The sequence below is a fragment of the Carya illinoinensis genome, chromosome 13, assembly GCF_018687715.1.
Source record: "Carya illinoinensis cultivar Pawnee chromosome 13, C.illinoinensisPawnee_v1, whole genome shotgun sequence".
Classification (NCBI taxonomy): Eukaryota; Viridiplantae; Streptophyta; class Magnoliopsida; order Fagales; family Juglandaceae; genus Carya; species Carya illinoinensis.
Genome location: NC_056764.1, coordinates 16300748 through 16317387, shown reverse-complemented (window position 1 = coordinate 16317387; position 16640 = coordinate 16300748).

The window sequence follows — 16640 nt, the reverse complement described above, 5'->3', positions numbered from 1 at the left end:
ACTTTCGTGTGCTTTGATTTGTAATTTTTTTTATTATATGAATAATGGCCCATTATATCATATTTATTATTAATTAATATATTATATATATTTTTTATTGTGGGATATCATATTATTGGTGTGTCCTAAATTTTGTTAATTAATGCAAAGCACTGGTAACATATTTGTAGTGGTGTTTATATTAATGTCATTAATTTAAAAAATGTGCCGACATTTACAATAAATTGCAATACAAAAAAAAAAAAAAACAAAAGAACTCATGGTAGCGTTTAGATAAATACCGTTAATAAATTCAATTTTCCGTTAACATATTATTAGTGGCATTTAAATAAATGCCACTAATTTATATGATGCGCTGGCAACATAACATGGTGACGTTTATGTTAACCCCGTTCTTTTAAAAATTGGCATTGTTTAGATAAACACCGTTACTAAATTTGTCAAAGTACTATTAATAAATTTGCCAAAGTACTATTAGTGGCATTTAAAAAAATGCCGCCAAATTATATGACGAGCCGGCAGTTTACTTGTAGCGGCATTTAGATAATCGCTGTGAAATTAGGTCATTGGTGGCGTTTAGATAAACGCCATTAAATGATTCAAGGTGACGCTGCCAAGATACTATTAGTGACATTTAAATAAATGCTGCCAATTTATATGATGAGTCAGCAAATTACTAATAGCGGCATTTATCGTAATGCCATTATTTGAAAAAGTGGCAGTGGTAGAATAAACGCCGTTAACAAATTCAATGTGCCGCCGCCAATGTACTATTAGTGGCATTTAAATAAATGCCGCCAATTTAACTGATGGGTCAGTAATGTAGAAGTAGTGGCGTTTATGGTAATGCCGCTAGTATATGCCAGGGGATGGCAACGATAAAGTGGCAGCATTTCGAGAAACGCTGTTAATATTAGGTATTGTGGCAGCGTTTCAAGAAATGTCGCTAAATTGTATACAAATGCCACTAATGAGATTTACAAATACCGGCGTTTGCACAAATGCCGGAACAATGAAAATAACGACCCTCCATTACCGGCGGACGGTTACGAAGGTGTTAGTGAATCTATCTTTTTTAGTAGTGCCAATTGTTAGAAATGGAGATATGAATGAAGGTGTTGGTGAAGTACACTATCATGACATGGGTGAAAGGGCATTCACGAAGGGTATCAAGTTAGATTTTCCAATGTTTGTGGGGAAGAATCCATCGACTTGGATTTACAAGGCTAACCAATATTTTTTGTATCATCAAATACCACCTGGACAGAGGATATTCTTGGCTTCACTTCATATGGATGAAGAAGTTTTAATATGGTTCCAAGATGCAAGTGAAGCTGGAACTTCCACTCATAGGAGGCATTCACTCAAGATGTGCTAGTCAAATTTGGATAATTTGCATATGATCATCCTATGGAGACATTAACACATCTAAAGCAAGTTAGTTCTGCCACTTCTTATAAGGCTAACTTTGAATTACCATCCAATAGAATTAAAGGCATCTCTAAAAAGAATAAATTGAGTTGTTTTTTAAGTGGGTGGAAAGATGAAGTGAGATTGCCAGTAAGGATGTTGAATCCCGCTTCTTTAAATGATGCTTTTGGATTGGCAAAAATCTAATAGTAGTATTTTTGGAGTACCAGGAGATCTTGGATGAATAATTCGACTAATTCTTTTTTTTTTTTTTTCTGATGGAATAAGACTTCTCATATAGTAGAAATATCAGCATTACAACTGTCTCTCCGTCCAAAGGACTGGAGTAATTACATCAGGGAAAGATCCCCACCACAAGCTGATGTTACTTACATGCCAAGCATGTCTTGCAAGCTTATGTGCTGCTTCATTACACGACCTCATAGTATGCCTAACTTCACACGTACTGAAAAGGCTCATAAGCTCTTTAGTGTCCCTGATCACGTTCCCAACCAATGCCATTGATGGTTCTGGTTTCTGTAGCTCCTGAACTAATGTCAGTGCATCGCTTTCTATAATGAGATGTTGAATTCCCAAGTGAGCAGTCAGCTGTAGTCCCCTGAAGATTGCAAGCATCTCAATACTTGTTGCATCCCTGACTTCATGTTCTTTCTTACTTGTTGCCATTAGCACCTCCCCTTTGCTGTCTCTCAATATGGCCCCAATGCCTACACTATGTTGGTTCAAGAAAGTAGCCCCATCCACATTCAACTTAAAAACTCCTAGTGGGGGAAATTCCCAGCGGCAGTGGTGCCTCACAGTCTTCAACGGTTGGCCACGGGTTGCCTTATAAACATGCTGGACAACCAGGGCATGGGCTATGGCCTGCTCAATCTGAATGACTTTGTCTTCAAAGGTTGAAACATTTCGTCTATACCAGCAGCTCCATGAGACTAGGAAGAACAACTCTAACTGCTCTTTCTGCTGTAGACCACTGATAAAGCCAGCAATATCCCCATACACCCTTGGTAGGTCAGAGTTGAAGATAACATGTAACTGTTTTTCCCAGGCTTCTCTAACTGAAGGGCAGAAGCACAAAGCATGAGCTACATCCTCAGTTTCTGTGTTGCACATCTTACACATGTCTTCACTCAGAATCTTTTTTAGCAATAGGTTATGCTTTGTTGGCAGGCTTTCTTTACAGGCCTTCCATGCGAAGAATTCGACTAATTCTCATTAGTATAATTCAGGTGGTTCCATTTTAGATACACCCACCATAGTACCCATTGCCAAGTTACCTTATCAAAAGGTATCTAAAGCTCAGATGCAAGAAAGAAGAGTTTGTGTTACTTTTTTGGCAACAAGTGGCATCAAGGCCACAGGTGTGTGAAACCAAAAGTATATTTGTTAGAGGGCATGGATGTTGGCAGTATTAGTGACACTAGGGTAGAGAAGTAACCAATAGTGGATGACTTACATGGGGAATGTGAAGAATATGGAGATATTTCTTCCGTTTCTTTGCAAGCTATTGTTGGCACCCCAAGTTGTAAAACAATGAGGGTTATTGGCCAAATTAATAAGAGAAGAGTTGTGATCTTAATTTTCATTTGTAGTACCCACAATTTTGTGGATACTACAATGGTTGATAGATGTGGATTAGTTGTGCACAATGATCAACCTATTCAAGTAAGGGTTTCTAATGGAGAGGTTTTGAACAGTAAAGGCAGGGCTACCTCAATAGGAATATAGATGCAAGGTACTAAGTTCATTATTGATTTCTTTTCACTTGCATTAGGGGGTTGTGATTTTGTGATGGGAGTGCAATGACTATTATCACTTGGCCTTGTACTTTGGAACTTTGCTGAGCTTAACATGAAATTTTCTTATAATGAAAAGGTTGTTTGTCTTTAAAGCCTTACATCATCTGCTACTAAGTTGGTGGATGATAAGGAGATTTCTACCATTTCTATGTAGGATCCAAAGGATTGTGGCTACAGTTGATGTCTATAGACAGCAGTCAAGTTCAGAATAATTCTTGTATGGAAATAGTTGAATTGTTACAAAAATATAATAAGGTTTTTGATGAACCTGCTAGCCATCCTCCTCATAGATCTCGAGACCATCAAATTGTGTTGAAGAAGGGTTCGTTACCTATAAGTGTAAGACCATATAGATATCTTTATTTTCAAAAGATAGAAGTTGAAAAAATTGTCAGTGAGCTATTGAGATCCGGTGTAATCAGTTCAAGTCAATCTCCATTCTCTTCTCCAGTATTTTTAGTAAGGAATTCAAATGGGTCTTGGAGAATGTGTATTGACTATAGGGTGCTTAATAAGGCTACTATTGAGGATAAGTACTCAATTCCAGTTGTTTATGAGTAGCTGGATGAGCTATTTGGCTCCACTGATTTCTCTAAGTTGGATCTGAGATTAGGTTATGATTAAATCCATATGAGAATTGAAGATGTGCACAAAACAACATTCAGAACACATGAAGGGCATTATGAGTTCCTTGTCATGCATTTTGGATCCACGAATGTTCCCTCAACATTTCAAGCACTCATGAATGAGGTCTTTAAACCATTCTTGAGGCAGTTTGTAATCGTGTTGTTTGATGATATTCTTGTCCACAGTAAGGATGATCTCTAGTCTCATTTGTTTCATTTAACCACTATATTGGATACATTACAGCATAATCAATTGTTTACAAATAAGCCAAAGTGTCACTTTGCATGTGCAAAAATAGAGTATTTGAGGCACTTGATTTCCAAGGAATGGGTGAAGGTTGATCCAAGGAAGTTGGAGTTTATGGTAAGCTAGTTAGTTCCAAAAAACCTTAAGTCTTTTAAGGATTTTTTGGGATTGACAGGTTATTATAGAAAATTTATTCATGGATGTGGTCAAATAGTTGTTTCATTGTTAAAAAAAAATAAAAAATGCTTTCAGTGATCTGAGGCAGCTAATGATGTCTTTGAACAGTTGAAAAAGCTGTAACTAATCCTCCAGTTTTGTGTCTGCTAGATTTTACTCAAAATATTTGTGATTGAATGTGATGCTTATGGGGTTGGAATAGGAGTTGTGTTGATGCAAAACCAGAAGCCATTGGCTTTCCTTAGCCAAGCTCTCAAATGTAAGCATTTGTTGCTTTCTACCTATGAGAATGAGTTGTTAGCACTTGTATTAGTTGTTAAAAAATGGAAGTTTTACCTATTGGGGATTGCTTTTATAATCAGAACTGAACATCATAGTTTAAAATATGTGTTGGAACAAAAGGTGGGGATAGCAACTCAGCAAAAATGGATTTCAAAACTGTTAGATTATAAATTTGCCATTGAATACAAGAAAGGGCCTAAGAACAAAGTAGTATATGCTTTGTCTAAGAAAGGGAGAATCTATATACCAGACTGCCTTGAGTTGAAACTTAAGATTTTGAATTTTATACATGCTAGTACATCTGTAGGCCATTCTGGCTTTGATAAGTCACTGCAGAGAGCTAGACATGATTTTTATTGGCCTGGCTTGAAGAAAAAGGTGAAAAAGTACATCAAAAAATGTGATATATGCCAGAGGAATAAGGTGGAGAATGTGCACCCTACTAGTTTATTACAACCCCTCCATGTGCCTTAACAGATTTGGACACATCTATCCATGGATTTTGCGGAAGATCGTGGATATTCTATCATTATGGTTGTTGTTGACAGATTGTCTAAGTATTCACATTTTATGGCCTTAAACATCCTTTTGCAACAGCAAAGGTGGCATCATTATTTTTTGATAATGTCTTTAAGTTTCATGGCATGCCTCATAACATAGTTCCAGATAGAGGAGCAACTTTTATTAGTTCATTTTGGAGGGAGTTATTCAAGTTACAATGAGTAACCATCTCCTATTCATCTGCTTTCCACTCTCAAAGTGATGGGCAGACTGAGGCAATCAACAAATGCATTGAATATTTTTTTTAAAGCTTTACAGGAGACAAACCAAGGTTGTGGTTTGATTGGTTGACTTTGGCAAAGCGGTGGTATAATACCACTTCCCATACCTCTACAAATTTGAATCCCTAAGAAGTTGTATATGGCAGGCCTCCTACTAAACTACAGTCTTACATACTTGGACTAACTGCTAATTAGGCAGTAGATGAGGTGTTGAAAAGCAGAGATCAAATTATGTCGACATTGAAGCTTAATTTGTCTGCTACTCACGAAAAAATGAAGTTCCAGGCTAATAAAAGAAGAACTGAGATGGGTGTATCTCAGGCTACAACCTTATAGACAACAATCATTGGTGGCTAGGAGGAACTTTAAGCTTTCTCCTAGATTGTTTAGACCATTTCAAGTTACAAAGAGGGTTGGTCATGTAACAACCCCTCCCTGGGAAGGGTGGAATCGCTACTTAACCTATTCTCATCATAAGGTCAAACCAACATGAAAGACACTAAGCGTCTACCTCTCCCTCTGTAGTAATGCCCTGCTCCCCGGCCTCTTCATTATTACCTGGACGTTTAAAACATAAACATGAAATGAGTCGAATACTCAGTAAGCAGTATACCATACCATTAACATAATAATCATCTATTCTTTTTCCTTGGAAAATATGCATACATAAACATTTGCTACTTTGACAATACTTTCATGCAATAACAATTTAAGGAATAAGTAATATTTTCATGCGTAAACATTTTAAGAAGTAAAAAAATCTTTCATGTTTCACTTTCCCTTGGCCGATACACACTATTACGCCCTTTGTGTGAAGGGTTAGCGGTCTTCCTTTGGACTTGGACTCCGCCCGTAGCCACAGGTTGGGAATCCTTTTCAATCAAGGGGCAGCACTGAGTGCACTACCAGTACTACTTACTTGGCATTTCAATCTACCCATTCATTTGGTACCCTTTCATTCATTCATATGGTCGTTACATATTTTCATATATGAAAGCATTCATTCATTCAGTCCTTTCTTTCATTCTTTCATTCATCAGTCCGTTCATTCATAACGTCATTAAAAGCATGAGCTTAAACATCATCTTTCAAGGCATCATTTAAAACATTAGTTCACGGCATCCTTTAAAGCATTAGTTCATAGGAACATTTAAAACACTTTCTTCACATCATATCAGTTCATGGCATCATTTAAAACATTAGTTCATAGGGACATTTTAAAACGCTTTCTTCACGTCGTTTAAAGTATCGTTTAAAGCATAAGACATAAGCATTAACGTTTCTTTTCATTTCCTTTCGTGAAAATAAATACAATAGATACTATGTACAGTCATCCATTACATGCATACAATTACATAATTAGGGTGCATAAAAAGGGGCTGCCAAGAAGGGTCATTACATATTTTATACCTTTGAACATCTTACATAGCATACTTTCATAAATCATTTCATTTCATTACATAAAGTATCATAAAGAAAAAATTTTCATTTTATATCATTTAGAAAAACTCTATAAAAGTATGAACATAATATCTACATTAACTCTTTTCTTTAGAAGAACATTTGCAATAAGAGAGAGATATTCTTTCATAAAGAGAACTTGATGTAAGAAGCATGGTCATAGTTACTTACCTCAATGCACCTCGGCACTTCCAACTTCATAATAAGTCATATTTGTAACAGCCCGCTAGAAATTCAATGGTGAAATTTCTATAGACTTTAGGAACCTCATGAAAACCTCTTAAGTTTTCATGAATCAGCAATCGCATAGGTTTTAGTCTGTCAACATAGTCGGTGTTATCATTCACTTTGGCTCCATAAATGCAATTTTAATTGTTTGAGGTAGTTAGAAGTGTCAGAATACATTATGGTCTGTGCCATTAGACTCAGTTGATTATTTAGGATTTTATGGCGCAATAACTCATTTTCATAATTTCGGACGAAACGCTTGTTTAAAACTGTGAAATTATTTTTAGGAACACTTCGGGGTTGAGTTTTGGTAAATGAATTTCATTGTAGGTTAATATGAATATTTATGATTTTTCAGTACTAAGTTTATTATGCATTTTTTCGGAATGAATAGTAACCTCAATAAGCATACTAAGTGTAGTATTTTCAAAATTACAATGTGGAATGTCCAAATTAGGTTAGAGATGTTTTATTTGGACACTTAACAAGATTTTAGCCACACATAGTGAATAGTACTAGACACTTGGCACAAAGATGAACTATTAGATGGATTTATGAAGGAAATCAAGGTGTGAGATAATGTTACCTAAGCAAAATATTTTTTCATCTAATCAACCAAATTGAGCCAGATCAAACAGAGTTTCAACCCTAGTGAAACCCTAAATGGTTGGAATCCAATTAAAATCCCAAAATCTTGGTTGAAACCGAAACCCTAAACGGTTTCCCCAAACCCTAAAGTTGGCCTTCAAACCCTTTTTGATCCAATTTCTAGCATTGTGTTTAATCACTTGATTAAATCACTTCCACATGCTATTAATTTCTCTCAAATTCTTGTTATGACATCATTATCCAACCTTTTAAACCTTGAAAATGTGATTGGGCCAAGAAAAATTGAATTTGGATTTGATAGCATCTCAAAACCTAACCAAACCCCATTTAAACCCCAAATTGAAGTTCACTTGGTTGAGCCCCACCGAGGCCCACAAATTTGGCCACCTTGGCAAATCTTCTTGAAGAAGTTTCCTCCCCCACATGGTAGACCATCCACTGCCCTTGGCTGCACCCAATAGTGCCTTGATGTAAAGGAGAATCCACCTCATCAACCTCCATACCTCACAGCTTCTGCAGGCAATCCTTTGCCCCTCACTATTCTCCACTTTATGTCACATAGCCACCTCCAATCAAGGGTCATTCAAGCACATATCTTCCCCGTCCATAATTCTAAAGTTGTGCAAGACATATTTCCTTCCCTTTCATCACTTCTTCACCCCGTTCTTATAGAGAAACCCAAAAGAGCTCTCTCGGGCAGATTTCTGGGTCGTTTTGTGTGGAACTTTTCAACTCTTTATGTATTTTCACATGATGACTCATTCATAAAAGTTGTTCATATTTGAGTTTAGTTTCCTTATATATATTATTCGTATCATTCCATGGTCATTTGATTGGTCAAAAGTATTTTTAACCATGGAAAGATCATTTCTGGGCGTAAAACTTAAGAGTATGTTATGTTTTAGAGTTTTTGACCAAGCTAATGGATATATCTTGGTCCAAAAATTTTATGGAGTATTGTTAGCATATATTTTATGAGTTGAAATTGAGGTTTTTTTGCATGAATAAAGTTTTTGATGATAGATTTTCTTAGATCTCAAAACCTGAAAACTGGAAGTGGAAAAACAATTTTTGTTTGGAGAAAGTTTGAATATTTCGTGATTTGATCTTACTCTAATGGCTTTGATATTTTTATATGATAATCCCAAGTCTCTTATTTTCATGTTAGGATGTTATTTTGGAGATATTTAGTACTAATTTTAAAGATATGATTTTTCTATGCAAGAGGATTTGGTTAGGCCTAAGATTTGATGTTTTTGGGTTAAATCCATATTTTATTGAGTTTTAGCCATGTGATTTTAAGTTTGATGGTTAGATCTTCTTTAGGACACATTTTCAAACCATGTGATGTTTTATTTTGAAGTTCTCATCATTTTAAGCCATGGATCAAGAGATTGATCGAAGCTAGTTAAGAAAAAAGTTTATGTTTTTGGACTAAGTGTAAAAGCAAAAACTCCAAGTGTTATTTTGTGATTTTAGTGATTTAGTTTGATAATTTAAAGCATCGTTGATCTTAGGATGATGTTATGAATATGTTAGAAGTAAGATTTGATTTTTTGAAATTCTTGGAGATGTTTTGAGTTAGGGTCAAAGCTTGTGACTCAAGGGTTTTGATCTTTTTACAAAAATTTTGGTGTTGATTATTAGCTTTTTCTAAATGGATGTTTTAAGTATGGTTTTAAACTTAGGATAGGAAGATCTTTGTTGCAAAATTTTGGTTTGAGTTTTAAAGTCGAAAGGAATTGCAACAAAAACCAAGAGAAATGGCTTATAAATGTTTCAGCCATAGTGTGTTTTTCATAGTTGTGATTTGTTTTAAATTTTTCTGAGTTGATATTTGAGTTTAGGACAAAATTTACATGAGGAATCTAAATTTTGAAAATTTTTTGAGTTAAGATATGAAATTTTCAAGTTATGGGTAAAATGATCATTTTTCCACATGTAGAGGGTAAAATGGTAATTTTACTCTAAGTTAGCTTGTTTTTATGTTTCTAATTGTTAGTAATTAAATTTTTAACTTTTAGAATACCCTCTTACAGTTTCTTGTATTTCGCATTTTATTCTCGTAGAACGTGATGATCGAGGTAAGTTAGCTTCTAACTTACTATCAATTTACTGTGTATATATGATGGTTAAGAGAATTACAATTTATGTATGTATGTTATCATATATGCCATGCCATGCCACGTCATTACATGTTTATTTGTTACACATGATTTATTCTATCACGAATGCTTATATGTTACACAATCCATTCTGTCACGCATTGCTATATGTTACAAGTATGTAATATTATGTTATGCCATCTATTACATGTATGCCATGTCACGTAATATTCACTATTACATGTATGCCATATCACGTAATATTCATTGTTACATGTTATGCCATGTTATGAAATGTTGTCTGTAACATGTTATGTCATACTACAAAATATTTCTATCACATGTAAGTCATGTCTCTCAAGTTACGTTCAAGTCATGTTATGTGATGTTAGGACTTCTATTCTTTCATATTCCAATCATGTTTCATCTCAAATACAGTTGTGTATTTTGAGAACAGTTAAGTTTTAGTTATCAGTTATTTTGTACTACAGTCAAGGATTATACACGATGCCTGGTATTGTGGTCAAGGCTGTGATGACCCACTTTTACGTGTATTTTCACTGAAGTGTTGTTTTTATTTTAATTAATATATTGGTTTATTTATTTTAAATCATTGCATTTTAAATTGGGTTTTATTTATTTGATGCGGTGTTTAATTTAATTAGTCGTTTTACGGTTTTTAATGTCGTTTTCGGCGGATCTGTTTTGGTTTCTAGAGTGAGGACTGGACCTCATTTCTTCCCTCCATCTTTTTTTTTCCTTTTTCCTTTTTCTCTTTTTCTCTTTTCTTTCTTTCTTTCTTTTTTTATTTTTCTTTTTCTTCTTCCTTTTCCCTCCCCTCCTGCGCGATACCCCCCCATTCGTCTCTCTCTCTCCTCTCCCTCACGCCGGAAGCTTCAACCTCCCAAAACCACCGCCGCCGGCCACCGTGTGGCACACCACCCCCACCAAAATCTTCCCCCTCCCTCTGGTGAACCACCCCCACAAAATTCTACCACCAACGGAGCCGCCGTTTAGCCGGAAAAATTCCATCAAGCTACACGGATTTTGCTCCGATCTGCCGCCGTCGCTCTACCTCTGGCCACCACCTCTTCACCACTTCATCATCGACTTCTTGCCGTCCTAACCCACCCATTTCCGGCCTCTAACAGCCACTGGAACAGCTCCCACAAGCTAGTTTCCGTTTTGGGCATTTCGGCCCTTCCTCCACCGTTTCCGCAGCCACCCACGGCCAAACTCCACTTTCACTAACTTCATAAACATCCTTAGACCCTTCCCTATCAATCCCGAGCCTTGGTTTGTCCCCGTTCAAAAGTGGGTATTTTACAACCCACGGCCACAATGAAATTTCACTGTTACGTTGCTTTCCTTCCGCAGTTTGCAACGTCGCGAGCTTTCTAAAAATACCATATAGCGCTGTAAGTATTTTCCAAACCCTAATTTTAGATTTAAATATATTTTTCTCATTCAATAAATTAATTGTTGTTGGTTGGCTGATTCCGGACTAAGTCCGAGGAGTTCGAGGGTCGGATGGATTGACGACGGAGTGCTTGGTTTTGGTTGTTTGTGATTGCTTGATTATTTGAGCCATGAGGCATGAGTTGCATATTGTGTTTACGTGCATTTTGTTTTAATCGAAAAAATCCCATTTTATTGGCGTAAATGGTTTTTGGGTGCGTGCGTCTCACGAGCCCAAGCCGGGATGGATTCTTATCTCGGTGGAGCTCCTCTGGTCACTTGAGAGTGGATAATACTGAGTGACATCCCCTTGGTTGTCGCAGGGCGACGACCGGATCGCACGATATGGTAACGCTGTCGTGTCGACTCTGTGGTCCCTAGAGTGGCGGGGACTAGAGGATGGCCTGACCAGGTACACACAGGGCGTCACTCTGGGCATCACGTTAGGTGTTACATGCATAGTCGTTACCTGCGGTGTGGCACAGAGCCAGGGTGTGCGGATGATCCCTAGGGGAGATCATGGTGCATGTATAACCGGATTGTTTTTATGGTTTTCGGATGTGGGCCATTTTCTAGAAAAATGGCGAGCTTTGGTTTTCGAGGCTTCTGATCCATTTTCTGGAAAAATGGTGGTTTGGGCCATTATCTAGGATAATAGCGAGGCTTGGTTTGAAGGATATGTTTTGTGGGCCAAATGAGTTTTTGGCATGCATGGAAAAAATTATGGTTTTACGGCGCATGTGCGTTGTTTGAGTTTTATATGTTTTTATCTAGTGGTGTTTGGAGTTTACTTACCTACGACACCATTTTTGGTACCGTAGATTTTGGTTCAAAGATCGAGGATGAGGAGGAGGCTGAGCCCGAGGATGCGGCTCCATCGGGATGCTGATGTTATGTTTCGTATTTGGTTTAAAACAATATTTGTGTCTTGTAATATTTATTTATGTATGTTTTGAACAGCTTTGTATTAAACAAGAAAAAAATTCTGGTACTTAGTTATTGACTTGCTTTTTGCTGCGTATTTCTCGTGCACATTCGTCGCTTATACACACACTTGGCACACGTCGATAGGATGATGACCCGTGATGTTATCATCCGGACGTCTCGATTTTCTCGTGTTCGTGCGTGGGGATTTTGGGGCGTCACAGGTGTTATCAGAGCGGTTTGGCTCTGAGTAAAACCACATGTCCCATAGGTAGTACCAGAATGTTTTTTTTTAAGGTTGTGTTTTAAAAATTATGTTAAGTAAAGTTGTTATTTGATTTGTTTTGATTTGTTTTATTTGTTTGAGCTTGGTTGTTTGTTTTTATTTATTTAGTTATGTTTTTGCAAGCTGGTTTCTTTTTGTTTCTTATTATGTGGTGTTGGTCTTTGGTTTTTGTTTTTGTGTGTTGTTGGTTTTATTTGTTTTTGTTTTCTTAAAGGGGTCAAAGGTTGTGGTGGCAGGAAAAATGGTGAGACCAAGGAAATCTACTTAGGAGCCACGGGACAATACATCAAGAGATGACTCCATAGCCCAAGCAATACGGCATATGACGGAGTTTATGCAGCAGAATTTTAGGCCACAGCAGACAGGGCCTTGGCCACAACCAGGAGGACCTTGGCCACAACAAGGGGGTCCCTGGCCACCACAAGGAGGGCCTTGTCCGCAACAAGGAGGACTTTGGCCGCAACCAGGAGGTCTTTGGCCACATCAGGGAGTGCCTTGGCTATACCTGGGAGAATCTAGTAGCATGGTGCAAGCCGGATGCACCTATGAGCGCTTTCTGGCGCATAGGACTCCACACTTCACTGGAGAAGAGGATCCACTTCAAGCTGAAAAGTGGATCAAGGACTTGGAAAGAACTTTTGAGGTGTGTGGTTGCACTGAGGTGCAACAAGTACTCTATGCCAGCTATCTGTTGCAAGGCACCGCTTCTAATTGGTGGGATACCAAGAGGGTGATGCTGGAAGCAGAATTGGGATCTTTCACCGCTGTGACCTGGCAGCGCTTCAAGAAAGAATTTAACGACCGCTTCTTTCCCGCTTCTATAAGGAAGCAAAAGACAAGAGAGTTCTCAAATTTGGTTCAAGGGAGCACGACAGTGGAACAATACGCCTGAAGATTTATAGAACTTGGGCGGTTTGCTCCCCACCTCATCGCCACAGAGGAGATGCGAGCTGAGCGTTTTCAGGAGGGACAATGCCCTGACATACGCCGTATGGTGGTCAGTCACCAGATATCCACTTTCCAGGACTTAGTGGATGTGGCCACCCTTGTGGAGCGAGAGAATAATCTGAGTATGGGATCCCCTCCAGGGCATAAGAGGCGGAGTTTTTCTAGTGAAGGAAGCAGCTCGGGTTCGCCTCATAAATTTGTTCAGCGGACCGGAACTCGATCGCAAGCATCCTCAAGTGTTCGCATGGGAGGAAGTGTGCCTGTTTGCGGAGTTTGTAATAGAGCCTATGTGGGTGAGTGCCCTTCTGGTGGGGCTCGATGTTATAATTGTGGCCAGCAGGGTCACTTTGCCCATGAGTGTCCAAGATCAGTTCAAGGAAGCCGTGGAGGTAGACGCGGTGGAAGAGCAAATCCAAGGCAAGCAGTGCAAGCCCGGGTTTATGCTATCACACCCGGAGATGTGGATGATGAGGCACCAACGACCCATGATGCTGGAGTAATTATAGGTATGGATTAATTTAATTTAATTTTATGTTGGATTTAATTTTTGGTGTATTTGGTTTCTCCTTTGTTTTTTGGGATTTCATGGGTTAATGTGTTTGGTTCAGGGAGAGTCCGTTTGTATGAGTTTTATGCTTGCACTTTGTTTGATTCGGGTGCTTCACAGTCATTTGTATCTTCTACGTTTGCGCGGATGTGTAATTTGGTCACGGAACCTTTACCAAAGTCATTGGTAGTGGCATTACCCGATGGTGAAATGGTGTGGTGTTCCAAGGTTGCTTTGGGATACCCGTTAAATTTTGATGGAAGGTTCTTGGATGCTGATTTGGTGGTGTTTAAGCTGTTGGGTTTTGATATCATCCTCGGGATGGATTGGCTATACCGATATTCTGCAAGTATTAATTGCAGAAGTCGAGTAATTACCTTCCAGCTTCTAGATGGTGATTGTCTGGAATTTGCGGGAAGTAAGTTAAAAGAAAAGCCGGTAATTATATCGGCAATTCAAGCAAGAAGAGAGATTGCATGGGGAGCGGATGCATTCTTACTCCAGATGGTGTCCACGCCATCTGAGAAGAAGTCTTTGGTAGACATTCCAGTTGAAGAATTCCCCGATGTGTTTGTAGATGATTTGCCTGGACTACCCGAGAAATGGAGTTTCTTATAGACATAAAACCTGGAGCGGCTCCTGTACATAAAGCTCCTTCTCGCATGGCACCGGCTGAATTAAAAGAGTTGAAGACTCAGTTGCAAGAGCTGGTAGCTAAGGGATTTATTCAGCCTAGTACTTCGCCGTGGGGTGCGCCAGTGTTGTTCGTTGAAAAGAAAGATGGAACCCTCTGTATTTGCATCAATTATCGGGAATTAAATAAGGTGACCATCAAAAATAAATATCCTCTCCCGCGGATAGATGATTTATTTGATCAGTTTCAAGGAGCAGCCGTGTTCTCGAAGATTGATTTGAGGTCGGGATACTACCAGCTGAGAATCAGAGACAAGGATGTGCCTAAAACTGCTTTCAGGTCGAGATATGGGCATTATGAATTTAAGGTGATGCCGTTTGGGCTAGCTAATGCCCCTGCTGCTTTTATGGATTTAATGAATCGAGTATTTCAACCTTATCTGGATTCCTTTGTGGTAGTATTCATTGATGATATTATGATTTATTCCCGAGATGTTGAAGAGCATGTGTATCATCTTTGTCTAGTACTTGGGAAATTGAGAGAACACCAGTTGTACACCAAGCTCAGCAAGTGTGAATTCTGGTTGGAGGAAGTCATATTTCTTGGGCATGTGATTTCTCGAGATGGAGTGGCTGTTGATCCTAGTAAGGTGGAAGCCATTTTGTCATGGCAGCATCTGACTACAGTGCACGAGATTCAGAGTTTCTTGGGACTTGCCGAATACTACCGAAGATTTGTGGAGGGATTTGCTCGCCTATCCGGACCTCTCACAGCTTTGACTCGGAAGAATGCAAAATTTGTTTGGTCAGATAAGTGTGAGAGAAGCTTCCAAGAATTGAAGACCAGGTTGACGACGGCACCAGTGTTAGCGCTTCCAGAACCGCATAAGCCATTCGTAGTCTTCAGCGATGCGTCTAACTTTGGTTTGGGTTGTGTCCTTATGCAGGAAGGACAGGTTGTTGCCTATGCATCTCGTCAGCTAAAGGACCATGAGAAGAATTATCTGACGCATGATTTGGAATTGGCTGCGATTGTTTTTGCTCTCAAGATCTGGCGGCACTTTTTGTACGGGGAAGCTTGTGAAGTATACACCGATCACAAGAGCTTGAAGCACTTGTTTTCCTAAAAAAATCTGAACATGAGGCAGAGGCGATGGCTAGAGTTAATCAGTGACTACCAGTGTGAGATCAAGTATCATCCAGGGAAGGCAAATATAGTTGCTGATGCTTTGAGCTGAAAATCGCACTTGGAAGATGAAGCCGAGTCGTCAGAATTAGATTCTTTGCTTTGTGGGATGAGAAGGCTCCTTATTGAAAGTTCACAGCAAGAAGAGATTCTATCTTCAGTTCTTGATGTTCGGGTAACTAATTTTGAGGAATTGAAGACTCTTCGAAGGAAGGATCCGAAGCTGCTGAATATCAGAAAAAGAGTCAGAAAATCTCGAGGGCCATTGCACTATAGTATGGATAAAGATGGAATACTTTGGTTCCGAGATCGCAGAGTGGTCCCCAAGGATTCAGAATTTAAGGAGCGGATCATGGCAGAAGCTCATACGGCCCCTTATTCAGTTCATCTCGGCAGTACGAAGATGTACCGGGACTTGAAGAAAAATTATTGGTGGGATGGAATGAAGAGGGATATTGCCTTGTATGTTGAGAAATGCCACACATGCCGTCAAGTCAAGGCAGAGCATCAAAGACCCGCAGGTATGCTCCAACCCCTCCCTATTCCTGAGTGGAAATGGGATGACATCACGATAGACTTTGTAGTGGGTTTGCCGAGAACGCCTAGTGGGAAAAATTCTGTTTGGGTGATTGTTGACCAGTTAACGAAGAGTGCTCATTTCTTGCCTGTTAATAAGACCGATTCCTTAGGTAAGTTGACACGCTTGTACGTGAAAGAGATAGTGCGGCTGCATGGCATACCAAAGAGTATAGTGTCGGATCGAGACCCAAGGTTCACGTCCCAGTTCTGGAAGAGTTTGCAGCTAGCTTTGGGTACTAAGTTGAAGTTCAGTACTGCATATCACCCACAAACAGATGGCCAATTAGAGTGCACCATTCAGACCCTTGAAGACATGTTGTGAGCATGTGTCA